This window comes from Rattus norvegicus, chromosome 2 (genome assembly GCF_021556685.1).
Source record: "Rattus norvegicus strain SHRSP/BbbUtx chromosome 2, alternate assembly SHRSP_T2T, whole genome shotgun sequence".
NCBI classification, from domain to species: domain Eukaryota; kingdom Metazoa; phylum Chordata; class Mammalia; order Rodentia; family Muridae; genus Rattus; species Rattus norvegicus.
In genome coordinates, this window is record NC_141535.1 from 170,827,579 (window position 1) to 170,842,500 (window position 14,922).

Sequence of the window (14,922 nt, forward strand, 5' to 3'; positions counted from 1 at the left end):
GTGTGTGTGTGTGTGTGTGTCTGTGTGTGTCTGTGTGTGTCTGTGTGTGTCTGTGTGTGTCTGTGTGTGTGTATGTCCATGTGTGTCTCTCTGTGTGTGTGTATGTGTGTGTGTGGTGTGTGTATGTGGTGAGTATGTGTGTGTCTCTGTGTGTGTGTCTGCGTGTGTGTGTCTGTGTGTATGTGTGTGTGTGTCTGTGTGTGTGTATGTGTGTGTGTGGTGTGTGTATGTGGTGAGTGTGTGTGTCTCTCTGTGTGTGTATGTGTGGTGTGTGTGTGTGTGTGTGTGTGTGTGTGTGTGTGTGTGTGTGTGTTTTAGAATGAAGGGGGAAAGGTCCACCCTAAGACAAGGAAATGGCTCAGTTTCCCTTCCCTACAGCAGAGACGGACAGAAACCTTTCCCTGAAAACACTAACAAGAAGAGGAGAGGAAGGAAACCTGAGATGGTGCTTGATAGTGTTCTCAGTTTGGGTCAAATGTTCATACGAGTTGTCAAAATTTGTTGAGAATAGAATCATCTATACATAGAAACAAGCTTCAATGATGACTTAGAAGTGAGGCCACCCCAAAATGCACGTCCCACATACCCTGGGGTCTCAGGATACAGTCAGAGTTACAGATTTAAAAAAACAGTTCAGCTGGAGAGGTCAAACCAGCCGTGTGCATTCCATGTCAGCCCAACCATCCAAGCCCTAGCTGTCTAGAAAGGATTATGAATTTGCTATCCTTCCAGTTCTATGAAAGGTCTATATTTCTGCTTAAGACAAAGCCATTCTCTGGAGGACGATGCTTGCCAACACTCTGAAGAAATCATCTCTCAAGGCTCTTGCAGCCCACTGTGTTATGATTTCATCTCATGAAATACAGCACCTTACATTAAACCCCATAAAATCACATCCCAGTGGAGGGGCTCCAACTCGGAGTAGGCAGCCAGCAGGTGATGCCCAGAAAAGTGGATCAGCCTCTGCTCAGACGGCTGCTTCCCACCACTGGGCTCCTTCTGCCGGAGCAAATCTGTTTTGCTTCTGCAGATTATTCTCAGAGAATCACTCCTGCACATACATACAAACCATACACATACAGACCATGCACATGCAGGCCATGCACATGCTTTGTGAATGAACAACCATGTTACAGGTCTGCAGCATTGATTCTTTTGCAGAGGAACTTCTAAACTAAAACAGCCAAATCCATTCTGGTTCCCCAGTCTGTGGATATCATCTCTGCTTTTGCCTGTGGATGGTCAAGCATATCAATATGAAGGTCAGAGATGACACACACACACAAAAAAAGAAACATTCTTCTGGCTAAAGAGGAATTTACAAGAGTTTCTGTTATACACTGAAGTCTTGGGGCCTTGTAAATTAGCAATGACTCCAAGTAACGCACCCATTCCCACAGAGCCGAGCTGTTTCTGCTCCCAGCAGCTGCCATCACCTCTCAATACTGTAATTTTAGGCAATAAGGTTTTCTATCCTTTGGTGAACATCTTAATAAGAATTTGATCAATAATCACTGAGTCAGAGGCTCATAATTCAGGCCTTTATGCTATTATTGGAACCCCCTCCTGACACTCACATTTATCTGCATTTCCTTACCTGGCATCAGAGGCAGGTCAAATATTATCAAGAGTCTATCTCCATTTCTGTATTAAGAACACTCAGTGCATCTCTCCCCACATCCAGAGTTTTTATTTCAGATGTAAAATAAAGATTACATGTCTGTGGTCTCATTCAGCCTGGGGTATCACCCATCCCTGGATATCACCCACTCTGGGACTACCGATTCCTGAGTATTACTCATCCCTGGATACCACCCATTCTAGGGTACCATGCACCTGTGGATATTACTCATCCCCGGATGTTACTCAGCCCTGGGTATCACCCACCCCTGGGTATCATCCAAGAGTAAAATTTTCCTGTAATTCAGAAAATGCCACTTGAGATAAAAGCTAGTTTCTTGGCCTGAGAAGACTTTTCTCTTGTTGGAATTTCATGGTAGAAGGGAGTTCTCATTCATCCCTTGTATAACCAGAGAGTGCCTTCCTTAGCTGGAAAGGTCACAGTAAAACCATTCACCTGTGAAAGCTCTGTCCTCCTATCCAGCGCATCTTATAGCAGAGATCACAAAGACTTGGCATCTCCTCCTCTTCTACATATGCAGATTTATAAGATTCAAACTCTCATTGTTTCAGAGTTTAAATCTGAGGTGGGGCAGAGGGGCTGGCTCTGTTAGTGAAGTTCTTACCCTGAAAGTGTGAGAGCCTAAGCTGGGACCTATGTAAAAGTGTCAGGTTTGGTGCTATGGTGCACACACCCACAGCCCCAGTGCTGGGAAGTTAGCAATGGTAAGATTCCTGAGACTCACTGGCCAGCTAGCCTAGCCTAACCTGTAAACTTCAGGCCAGTGAGAGACCCTGTCTCAAAAGAGGTAGACAACACTTGTGAGAATGATACCCAAGATTGACCACTGGCCTCCAGCTGAGAAGCCCACTGTCCTAATAAAGCATCTTTCATTCTTCAGCATCCTCTTGTCTTAGGAATTTCAGGAATATATTGATAATTTACCCACCATGTGGGTTTCTCACATGTGTAAATTCTTCTACCTCTTCCTTTGCTTGTGTTCCTACTCTAAGATGGGGCGGTGTCTATACTAGTCTCTATCCTTCAAAGGACAGCATGAACTACAATACTTATGGCCCCCTGACCTGGGCTTTCCAGATGGCATTCAACCGCCAATGCCCTTGTTGTAAATTAGTACAAAGTGTCCTTCAGAGTATCAGTGATTTTCTCCTGTGAGTGTAAGCACTAGCTAGCCTATGAGGTTTTCTGCACTGACTTCCCTAGCTGTACAAATGATTGTGTGGGCTCGTGCAAAGCTGGTAAGGAGAACAGAAACCATTTCTTGTCAGTGTTAGTAATCTTTTCTCATAGTTCTGACACCCCACGTAAAACTACAAAATATCCACATGTTCTCTTGTTTCTTATATCACTAAACCATTTGCTAACCCTTCAGAATCTGGATGTATGAAAAGTTAATAAATCAAATCCCAAATTCTGTCATAATGGTATAGAAGTCCTTAAGATGTCCAGCCTTGCTGGTCTTCCTTGGTTGTCTTATCTACATCATAAGAAGAATCCCATCTTAGCAGCTTTGTTATTCTTGAATGGTGGAATGGCCTATGAAGATGTTTCAAAAACAGCTGCAGCTACAGATGTTGTCAAGCACCCCCTTGGCTCCAGGCGGCCATTCACTCCCAGGATCACTCATTCACTCTACAAATACCAGACATCCTAAACTCGGTATGCATTACAAAAGGCAAAAAGCAAACACAGCATTGGCCTTCGTGGAGTTTAGACAGGTCTGTGTAGAGGCGGGGAAGGGCAGTGACTTACTAACTGTCTGAAAGAGATGGACATTATGGTGAGAATTATCACAGAGGATGAGGACTAGCAGAGGCCACTGTAGTTCATCTACTCAACAGTAGATTGGACATAATAATGGCTACACCTTGGAACATTACTAGGATTATAAGACTGACACATGGTACCCAACCTTGGGACAGGAAGAGAGCTATGGGTATGAATGCAGGCACCTCAGCACCATAGGAAGACAGTGAGAATCAAGTGCAAAGTGTCCCTGTAGGAAAGAAGAGAGGGTACGTTAGACACCATGTAAGGGATGATTTAAGACTCTTCAATGACGCACAATAGTTCCTCAGTTCTCCTGGGGACGAGAAAGCCCCTCGTAATAGCACAATATTTCTCAATGGCATGATTTAATGCCTGATGTGACACTTGGCAGTATCTAGAGACATTTTTGTTGTTATAACCTGGGACTAGGGATGGAAGGGCAAAAGTCTAATGTCATTAATGGGCAAAAGATCACCGTGCAGCTAGACATCTTACTGTGCACAACCCTGGGGTTGAGAAATTTCCATCTACAGAAGAGTTGGTCAGCAAACCTTGCCGTTTCACTGGTGTTTGTCTGAAGAACAATGCCAGGATAGGAAAAGTATTTCTCATAATTGAATGTTCCTTTCCTCTCTTGAGTTGCCCAGGTCTCTGTGTAAAAGATGTTTAAGGAGCAAGGGCAGGGGCTGGAGAGACAGCTCAGAACTTAACAACACTTGTTATTCTTGCAGAAGACCCAGGTTCTGTTGCCAGCACCCACATAGAGGCTCACAATGATCCATACCATCAATACCAGGGAATCCAACAGCCTCTTCTGACCTCTGAGGGCACTAGACACACACGTGGTGCACAGATAGACGAGCAAAACAATCGTACATGCAAAATTTGTTGTTGTTGTTGTTGCTGCTGCTGTTGTTGTTGTTGTTTAAGTGAGCCAGAGGAAGTATCCATAATGAAATAGAAGTGTGTGCACAGTCATGAAATGTAGCTGAAGTCCTGGGAGATGAGAACATCCAGAGGATTCCAGAGAGACAGCACCATGGAAGAGGTTGACAAAATAGCCAACAGAAGGGAGAAATATAAAACAAATGGCAATGGGAAGAAAGTAAGACTCAGAGAAGGAGAATGAAGTCCAGGGTTATTTACAGTATAGTAACAGTGGTGTGTGACCTTATGCACTTGTAAACAGGTATAAACTAACAATGTAGCTGTATCATCTGGAACAAACTACAGGGAGCAAAGGGAATCCTCAATGCCTTCTACTCAAATTCTCTGTAAGCCCCAAAACTGCTCGGAGCAGGCAATCTAGTAAGTGTTGTTAAGAGTTTAGGATTTAACCATTTAAATTACTACCTGTGATAATAGAAAGGCATGAGAAAAGGGAAGCTATCGTTTACCTTAAATATTGTTATTTATCTTCAAGAAATACCCTAAATATAAATTCCCTTGAATGCCATGGAGAAGTCAAACATGCTTGTTGATTCATGTCTTTAATCTCTGCACTTGAGAGGCTGAGACAGGAGGATCATGAGTTCAAGGCTAGCCTGGGCTACATGATAAAATCCCCATGTAAAATAACAAAGAAGTAAATATAAAAAGGATACGAACTGAATCTGCTCCTGCTGTTAACTGACACACCAGACTGCCACAGTGACCTTTGACATGAGGCCAGGGCTTGCTGGTCTAGTTGTAAATTACTGCTGAGGATGTAGAGAAGGTAACTATGAAGCCAAGAATCTGAGGAGAAGACTTGGCTGTAAGGAGAGCCCAGAGCTGTTGCAAGTTCAGTTCCCAGCACCCAAGTCAGGCAGTCTACAGCTGCCTATAACTGCTCCAGGGGATTCTGGTGCCCTCTTCTGGCCTGCACATGGGTAGACAGACAGACAGACAGACAGACAGACACACACACACACACACACACACACACACACACAGACAAAGTTTTTTTTAAAAATCCTTTCAAATAAAGGAAATTAATGAGGGATGCAGACCAGAAATATTTTTTAATAAACGAGGAGTTGACTCCATTTGCCAACTGAAGGGAAGGCCTGCTCGGGAAGGAGAGACTTGAAATCCCGTAGAGAGCAGCATAGGAGCCAGGTCAGTGAAGAAGCCATGATCTTGACCATTCACACCAACCGTCCCACATGGCATGTTCTAGAGAAGAATAAGTCCTTGCTCTGCAATGGACACCAGCAAAGAACTGGAATGTACCTTGTGCAGCACTGTAAGGAAGAAGAGGAAGATGGACTCTCAGACCGTTGAGGGACAGGTGAACGGGTCAAGCCTTGGAGAAAAAGACAGATTATTTTTACACTATAACAAAGAAGATTTGATGCCTAATATAACCCAAGATCCTCACTCGGTACCACCCCAAGTCACCCCTCCAGGCAAATGGAAGTCACACCAGTGAGCTCTCGGTAAAGGCAACTCCCCCATCTCACTAAAGACGCTTCTATTTCAGCAGCTGGAGACAACCACAGAGATGGATGGTTGGCCAGTTGCAGAAAATGTGTGACTGACGTCACAGTCCCCAGACCCAGACTGGACAATGAGAACACAACCAGCCCACCCAAGGTTCAGGGAACGTCACAGAAGAAGGGGTAGAAAGTGACTAAGAGCCTGAGGGCCAGGAAGCCCTGCTGCACACAGCTTCTTCTGGACAAAACAGGGATCTTGCTTCCATGAACTGTCAGCTAGATGGCTGCCTGCACAAGACTTGTGAAGACCACACCAATTGACATGCCAATGTAGATGAAGGAAATTTTTCAAGGCTCCACCCATGGAAAGTGTTACAGGTGAGCAATGGCTGCTAAAAGAGAAACTACCAGGTTTTCTTTATCTTATGTTCAGGGACAGAATTCCAATGCTAAGAGGTAAGAACTAAACATATACAAAAAAAAAAAAAAAGGCAACACTGATACAATTCACTAGGAGATATATGTATATATGTTATGTATATGTATATATGTATATATGTATATATGTTATGATTATATTTATATATTCAATGTATTGATATTCATATATTCAATATACTCACTAGGAGATATACATATATGTATTTACATCTATTGAGAGATACAAATATAGAAGATAAAATTAAGAGGGTGGTTGGGGAGGCACAAGAGTGATTGGTGACAGAGAAATAGGAAAGAGGCATGGAGTGTTCTCATGCATAAAATTCTCAAATTAAAAAATCAAAGAGACTAAAAACAAAAAGAAAATTTAAAAACCAGGATAGAGTAAGCCATTGCCAGCTGTGAGTTAGTTTTGTGCTACTTTAACAACACACCTGAGATAGTCAATATGCGAGAAGGAAAGGTTCATATTGGCTCACAGACTTAATCCATGGTCACTTGGCCTTTCTGCCTTTGAGCCTCTGGTAAAACAGGACATTGTGTCAGCAAGCACAGTGGAAAGGAATTTCATTCCATGGCAAAATGAAAGAGACGGGAGGAGACCAAGGTCCCATTAGTCCTTTCAAGGGCATCCCCCTAATGACCCAACTTTTCCCCACTGTCTCATCTCTTAAAGGTATTACCATCTCCCAATTATAAACAGCAAAATCAGTATGTTTTCTGTCATCATATAGCCTGGGCCTTAATTACAGAATCCAAAAGACCAGCATCAGAACACTCAACAATCTATGGAGCCCCAGCTTAGCAATACAGATACATGGGGCTAATTAAGAATTCCTAGGGCACTCCCCACACCCTGCTACTGTGCCCACTGATTTTCTTTATATGGACTGCATCTCCCATCAGTCATCAGCATTACTTCCTAAGGACTTTGCTAAGATGTCCTGCACTCTTGGGGTTCTGGGCTCTTTAAGGCATCATAAGGCAAATTTTCCATCCCAGGAGTAGGATCTGCATGAACTCCTCTCTTGGGCGTATCCTCTCTGCAAACATAGTGAGGCAGCACATAGACTGTCGCTTCAATTGAGGAGCAGGCCTCATAGTCAGGAGGGTCTCCTTCTAACATCGTGGAGAAGGAAACAAGTCAACCAAGTAGTGTTCTCCATGGAAAGTTCCAGTATCTATCCTTCACCCAAGTCAAAACAACCTCAAAAGATAAACTTCCACTCTGAGGTCAGTATGACTCTCAGCATGTGCCAACATTTGGATTCATCATATTTTTAAAGCCCTTCTGTTTATATAAAAGAAAATTGAACTTGGGCAATCACAGAAGGACTGTAAACAAGCTCTGAAACAAGCAAATGCCTCCATGTGGAGTGAAAGTTATTACCATTAACTTTCTATCTCATATGCACGGCATTTCTATTAGTCTAGAAAGATGGCATCCAACAAAGGTAGGAGAAGACAAACATTTGAAAACCACATCATCCTGTGTGTAGAATGAACTACAGATAGACATTTAAAGACCCAGGGCATCTTATTCCCATATCTAAGCTGTCTTCATCTAAGGGATTTAACAAAGTACATCATGGAAGGTTTCACTAGTGGGTTTTCAGCACCATAATAATGAGTTGGCGAGCTTCACCCAAACTCAGTCCTGTGCTATGACACTTGTAGTTGCTTGTTCTTGAGCCTCAGGTCAAGTCTGCTCAGATTAGAAGGGCCAGGGATAGACCTTGGGACAGCTTGAGTCACACACCACACAACTAAAGCCAAGATGGGGGTCGCTGCAAAACCCTTGAAAATTGCTTCTTGGGAACAAGAAGGAAATTCAAGGAGAATGAACAATCCTGGATGTCTCCCAAGCCATCCTCCTGGGGATTCTGTAGGCCAAGGACAACCTGGTATGGCTCTTGTATCCAGATTTCATCCTTCCCTCTCATCCCCATCACTATTCTATCATCAGGCGTGACCACAACCAAAGGATACTTTGTGAGAAATGAGTTGGCCCAGCACACATTGTTGGTGTAGACTTTATTTTTCTAAGCCAGGGAACTAAAAACCAGACAGTGTTGGCTGTTGAACTTAAGTCTAGAACTTTGGACTCAGAATATTGCTCAGTCCTAGCAAAGCAAAGGATACCTGAGCTCTACCTCTAGAACCACAAAACATAGGAGGACCTTTTACCTCTGTAGGTCATTTATAAGTGATAGGGATTTTATTTCCGATATGTTTTGGAAGCTGGAAGTCTAAAGTCGGGGTTGGTGTGGAGGATGTTCTCTGATGATGCCTTGGTTCTAAATCCTTTAGAGAAAACAGATGGCTGTCTTCACATGAGGAGAAAGACAGGAGAAAATGAGGTCCCTCCTGTAAGTCCTTAATAAAGAGCACAATTCTATCCATGGGAGTTATGCCCCCATCACTCAGTCACCCCTTAATGCTGTCTTGCCAGTGAATAAGTTTAAGCTTAAGTTTACTGGGGTCAAATTCAGACCATAGCAAAGAACAATCACATCTTAAGTTCCTAAGATACGAAAACAAGAGACATACCAGGATCCAATGGATAGTTCCAGCCCTATGGTCAAATGGATGTCCTTTGTTAAATACAGTGGACCACAAAACAACCAACCATGAGTGTATGAGGGGCATTTGTAGGGTATAAGGAAAAATGACAGTGGCTGGGGAGATAAGAGAATAAGCATGTGGAGTGAGTTTAATCTGAAGACATTATACACATGTGAACAAATTAAGTATGTTTTGAAATTATGATGAGGAATACAAGTTAAAAACAAGAAAGGATGCAGGGGTTCCCTGCTGACTTAGACCCTTGGCTACATTGTTCTCAGGCCACAGGAGGAGGCAACACAAAAAAACAGCAGTCTGTGTCTCTCAAAGCTACACTGTCTGTAAAAGGTAGAACTACTCATAGCTCCAAAGAGAATATTCTATGGACTACTTTGTAGATGAAAGCATACCACTAGCATCTCACTGCACAAATGTTCTTGATATGACTTCAAAAACACACAGAATATACATACCCTTCCTTGGGATGGGGATTCACAAATATATCCACATAGTATCAAAACTACTGCTGTGAGTCCTGTACGCTTATAAAAACCATCTGAAAAGAGAATAATGTCAAGTGTGTCATCTGTCACAAATTGACTCTAGTAGTGGTCACACTTCACTTCTATTATAAGTTAAAAATCTGCATTATACAAGTGTGGTGGTTTGAATAGGAATGGCCTCCATAGAATCATGTGTTTGAATGCTTGGCCATAAGGAGTGGTACTATTAGGAGGAGGTGTGGCCTTGTTAGAGTAGGTGTGGTCTTGTGGAAGGAAGAGTGTCACTTGGGGGTCTCAGATGCTCAAGCTAGACCTAGTGTGGCATTCACTTCCACTGTCATGCTTCCTACCATGATGATAATGAACTAAACCTCTGAAACTATAAGCCAGCCCCCATTAAATGTTTTCTTTTATAAGAGCTGCCATGGTTATGGTCATTGTCTCTTCAGAGTTGTGGAAATCTGAACTAAAACAACAAGGGTACATGCTTCATCTTCATGCTGCCTTCTGCTCATCCCCATGGACTGAACGAACACACACTCGTTACTGTGTGTGTTTTTGGTGATAGCTAACACAGAATGCAGAAAGGAAAGAGGCATGTATTTAGGCATAAATGAATTTAAGAAATAAAAATCCTTTCTGCAAAGACTTAAAGCAATGTGTATTATTTCTGCCTCTGGCAACAACTCTAACTGCAGGAAGAACAGAGCATCACTGCAGAGTACCTCAGCAGAGTACCTCAGGGGAGTACCTCAGAGGAATGCCTCAGTGAAGCACCACCGTGGAGCACCACTGCAGAGTACCTCAGAATCCCAATGACTCCATTCACTGCGTTTGGACAGATTCTGCACCTACTTTCATGTCCCATATTTCCCGGAAGAAGGTAGAAAACCTAAAAGCCTTGTCTTGAGGCAAGGTTGTGTTTTGCATGGGGAGGGAAGCCATCCAGTTGCTTAACTGGCTTCAGCTGTGTCATGAACAGACAAGGTAGGAAACTGAACAAGTGTTTAATAACTTTTAGCCTTCTCAGAAGAAGGCTAAAGAAGGCTGGTTAGAAGTGGGAGCGGGGTGGGGGGGGCTGGGGATTTAGCTCAGTGGTAGAGCGCTTACCTAGGAAGCGCAAGGCCCTGGGTTCGGTCCCCAGCTCCGAAAAAAAAGAACCAAAAAAAAAAAAAGTGGGAGCGGGAAAGCACTCCACAAGCTGTGTGCAAAGAGCTTGCCCAAAAGAAGTGCTTTTCTCAGTCTGCTGTGCTGTCTGGCGGATTTTGTTGGCTCTTGGGTCTGAGTCTATTCTGACCCCGCTTGCTTCAGCCTCATAGAACCTTGACCTCTGACCCTTGAAAACTACTTGAAGTTGAAGTGAACCATTCCTGTTTCCATCCCAGACTCCTCTCCAATTATAATCATTTCCATGCCAGATTTTGCAAGTTGATTTATTTTGCTAGTAACCCCATTACTTTGCTGTGTTTAAAATAAAGAAGTTTGAGCTCAGACTCAAATCATGTCTGCATTCAGCATTTTTACCTGCTTCCATGACCCCTGTGACAATAGGAAAACACACACACACACACACACACACACACACACACACACACACACACACACTGCCCCTGGGAGGATTCCAGATTTTGCTCTGAAGTCTACATAAATTTTCTTACTGTGTAATGGACATAGAAGAGTAACCTAGAAAAATAGCCACAAAAATCGTAGCACAGGGACACAGTGGTAACTGCCATGACACAGTTATCACTGTTACCACTGCAGGCCACTGAAAGGTCTAAACACAAACAACAAAACTGCAGGAAGGATGTTGGGCTATTCTATGAAATCTCTTAGGAACAGCACTTAAAACAAGCCATAGAAGCAGACACCACAAGGAAAAATACAGATAATTGTGTCTAAATTATCTGGATGAAAAGAAAGACTACAGAAAACAAATAAGCTATAAGGGCAAGACCCTGATGTAGTAGAGATATTTGCAATTCTTGTGATTGACTTTTTTTAAATGTGACAACAAAAACATATTTAAAAAGCTCTAAATCAATTAATAACATGACATCAGGAGACATCAGAAGGCCCATAGATATGCAACCAGCATTAGAAACCTCACATGTAGTCAGGGAACTGAAGCTGTTCTTGTACCGTTTATTCACACCCCCTCAAACTGAAGACACTGTATGGTGTGTGCATCAGCACTAACGTGTACGGACGTAGGAGAATGACACTCCCGTGAGAGTCTCCATCGGAATGGCCACTGTGGACTCTCCAGGCATAGCCTGTGACTCACAACATCTCTTCCCCATTGGAGTTCCCTGGGAAAGTCTTGCAAATACACACCAGGAGACACACACAATACACAAAGATGTGCATTGTAAGTTTGCTCGCTGGAAATTTAAAAGCGATCTAATTGTCCATCAAAAGAGCGAATCCAGAAACAAATGGCTAATTACTTAGACGATGGAATAGACGGAAATGAAAAAAACCCACTGTGAAAATAAATAAAATACGATCTGGTCTCCTCTCGACATAGATAAAGGTCTGTGGCTTGGTTTCCACTTGCCCTCTCCATCCTTTTCAGACCACTCCTTCAAGTCTTTTCCTTTCCTTTCTTTCTTTTTTCTATTTATTTTTATGGATTCACTTTACATCCTGCTCACTGCCCCCTCCCACAATCTTTCTCCCTTCTCCTCTCCTCTAGCAGATGGCGGCCCCTGGCTGTCCCCCAACCCCAATCCATTAAATCTGAGAGGTTAGGTGCATCCTCCCCAACAGACAAGGCAGCCCAGCTAGAAGAACATATCCCACATATAGGTAACCGCTTTTGGATAGCCCCACTCTAGTTGTTCAGGACCTATATGAAGACCAAGCTGCATTTGTAGAGAAGACATCTGCTGCATATGTGCATGGAGGCCTAGGTCCTGACCATGTATATTCTTTGGTTGATGGTTCAGTTTCTAAGAGCCCCAAGGGTTCAGTTTAGTTGGCTTAGTTGGTCTTCCTGTGGAGTTCCTACACCCTTCAGGGCCTGCAATCCTTCCTCCTATTCTTCCATAAGAGTCCCCAAGCTCCCTCCATTGTTTGGCTGTAGGTGTCTGCATCTGTCAGACAGGGACTCTCTATGAAGTCCTAGCTGTCCTGGAGCTCATGATGTACACCAGGCTACCCTCACAGAGGTCTACCTGCCTCTGCCTCCTGAGTGCTGGGATTAACACATGAGCCACCACACCCACCTCCTTATGGTCCTTCTCAATGCATTCCTGCCATGGGAGGGCGGGGATTTTCCCCAATGCTTCTAGCCTTGCTTTATTCCCCAGAGATTCTGGTTTATCTCCCCCTTAGTCATCATACGTATTACCAGAGCAGTAACAGCCATGGGCTCCCTAGCCACAGACACTCCCCAATGCATTCCTTTCTGCTTAACCTTGTACAATTTGATAAGGAAATGATCTCACTTTAATGTCTACTTGGTTATTAGTCCTGAGATTGAATTTTTCACATGCTAATTACTTCTTTATGCCTTTTCTGCCATCCCCATATGCAGCGTCTGCTGCAGACCTTTAAGATGGTTCCTTTACCTTTTAAAAAGTAGAAAATAAATTGAATTGAACACTGAGATTTCAAAAGGAATGGATGCAAATATCGGAAACAAAGTAAGTTACTACAACACAGTTGAAGACACTGCACGGTGTGTGTCAGCACTAACTTGAAAGGATGCAGGAGAATGACGCGCCCGTATTTATCAAGCAGTATCCTTCAGCTATGGGCGTGTGTCATCAACACTGCAAACTGCATGTCGAGACACTTGCCTCATGGGGAAGTCAATCATTTTCCTCTCTGGATTATAAAATGCTGGGTTTGGGGACACACAGAGAGCAAAGGATATACCCCTTAAGCCACTTATACTCTGCATGAGGCCCTAGCATGAGATATCCCAATAGATTGCAATAATTCTGCAAATATACAAGCTCATTTTATCAGCCTAGCATCTCCATCTTTGGAAAAGTTCTTATTAACCTTACAAATGCTGCGACTTAAAGCTAAGGAGAAATGACTGACTGATAGAGACAGTCACTTTCTCCAGAAAATGTAGGTGCTCTGTCTGTCCCTCACATGTCAAGTTTTGATCTCTGGGTTTCTACCATCCCTGAAGCAGTTAGTTTCACTGCAGTGATGAAACCGCGTGGCCAAAGCGGTATACAGAAGAAAGGATTCGCTTCGGCTGACGGTTTGTTCTGGTTGGGGAGTGTTGTTGTCTTGGTTTGTTTGTTTCTGTTTTTGTCTGCTGCTTGGCATGCTTGAGTCATTTCTTGAGAGGGATCCTCAGCTGAGAAAATGTCCCAACGAGAATGGCCTTGGAGCAACCCTGTGGGATATTTTCTTGATTACTGATTGGTGTAGAAGGGAGCAGCTCACTGTGGCTGATGCCATTCCTGGACATCAGGGCTGCAGCAGACGCTGTGTATGAGCAAACCAGGAGAAGCAAGTCAGTAAGCAGCACTCTTCCATGACCACTACACCAGTTCCTGCCTCCAGGTCCCTGTTCCGGGTTCCTGCTCTGACTTCCCTAACTACAAGTTATAATGTAAAATAAACCCTTTCCTCCCCCGGTTACCTTTAGTTATGGTGTTTTATCACAGCAATAGAAACCCCAACTAAGACACAGCTCCAGGGAGAGAATCCATAACTATGGGGGAGACACCGCAGCAGGCAGCTGAAAAGGACTCCTGAGATTCACATGGTTAACTTCTAACACAGCAGAAAGGGCAAACGGAAATGAGGCTATAAACTCAGAATCCAAGTGACATTCTTCCTTCAGCAGGGCTGCACTCCCCAAACAGTGCCACCAACAGGTCACCAAGTGCTCACGTGCATGAGGCTATGGGAGACAGTTCCTATTCAACCATGACGATTCTTACTGAAGAGTCATAGAGTTTCTCAGGGGCTCATCGACTCAGTTTTCACTAATAGTGCTGTCTTAGTTAGGGTTTCACTGCTGTGAACGTACTCCAGGGCCAAGGCAACTCTTATCAGGGCACCATTTAGTTGGGGCTGGCTTACAGGTTCAGAGGTTCAGTCCATTATGGTCAAGGCTGGAGCATGGCAGCATCCAGGCAGGGATGGTGTTGGAATTGCTGAGAGTTCTACATCTTGTTACAAAGGCAAACAGGAAAAGACTGACTCCTAGGCAGCTAGGATGAAGGTCTTAAAGCCCACACCCATGATGACGCTCTTCCTCTAATAAGGCCACACCTACTCCAACAAGGCCACACCACCAAATAATGCCACTCCCTGGGCCAACAATATTCAAACCATCACAAGTGTCTAGTAACTCGATCTTCAATTCAAATTCAGGAGTATAAATGAGAAAAAATTATTTAACTGTGTGTGTGTGTACATGTGTATGTGCTTATGTGTGTACTGTGTGTATACTATATTATACTATATGCATGTGTGTATCTGTGTGTATAATGAATGTGTGTGCATGTGTGCACTGTGTGTATACTGTACCCATGTACACATGTGTGTGCATCTGTATGTACTGTGTGCATACTATATGTGTGTGCATGTGTGTACTGTATGT

General features: G+C 43.5%; 1 long non-coding RNA gene across 9 annotated transcripts in view; it reads right to left on the reverse strand.

The window, feature by feature from the left end:
• LOC120100856 (uncharacterized) overlaps window positions 1-14,922 on the reverse strand; it is an 89,506-nt gene that overhangs the window by 50,084 nt on the left and 24,500 nt on the right. For 2 of the 9 annotated variants that reach the window (XR_015675928.1, XR_015675927.1), the window contains one exon: window positions 8,289-13,796. The exons of 5 other annotated variants lie outside the window; for them this stretch is intronic. This is a non-coding gene — a long non-coding RNA (uncharacterized LOC120100856). Of the gene's footprint in view, window positions 1-5,396; window positions 5,700-8,288; window positions 13,797-14,922 lie in introns of those variants that run through there. 2 more of the 9 variants (XR_015675936.1, XR_015675940.1) reach the window with 2 other exon arrangements.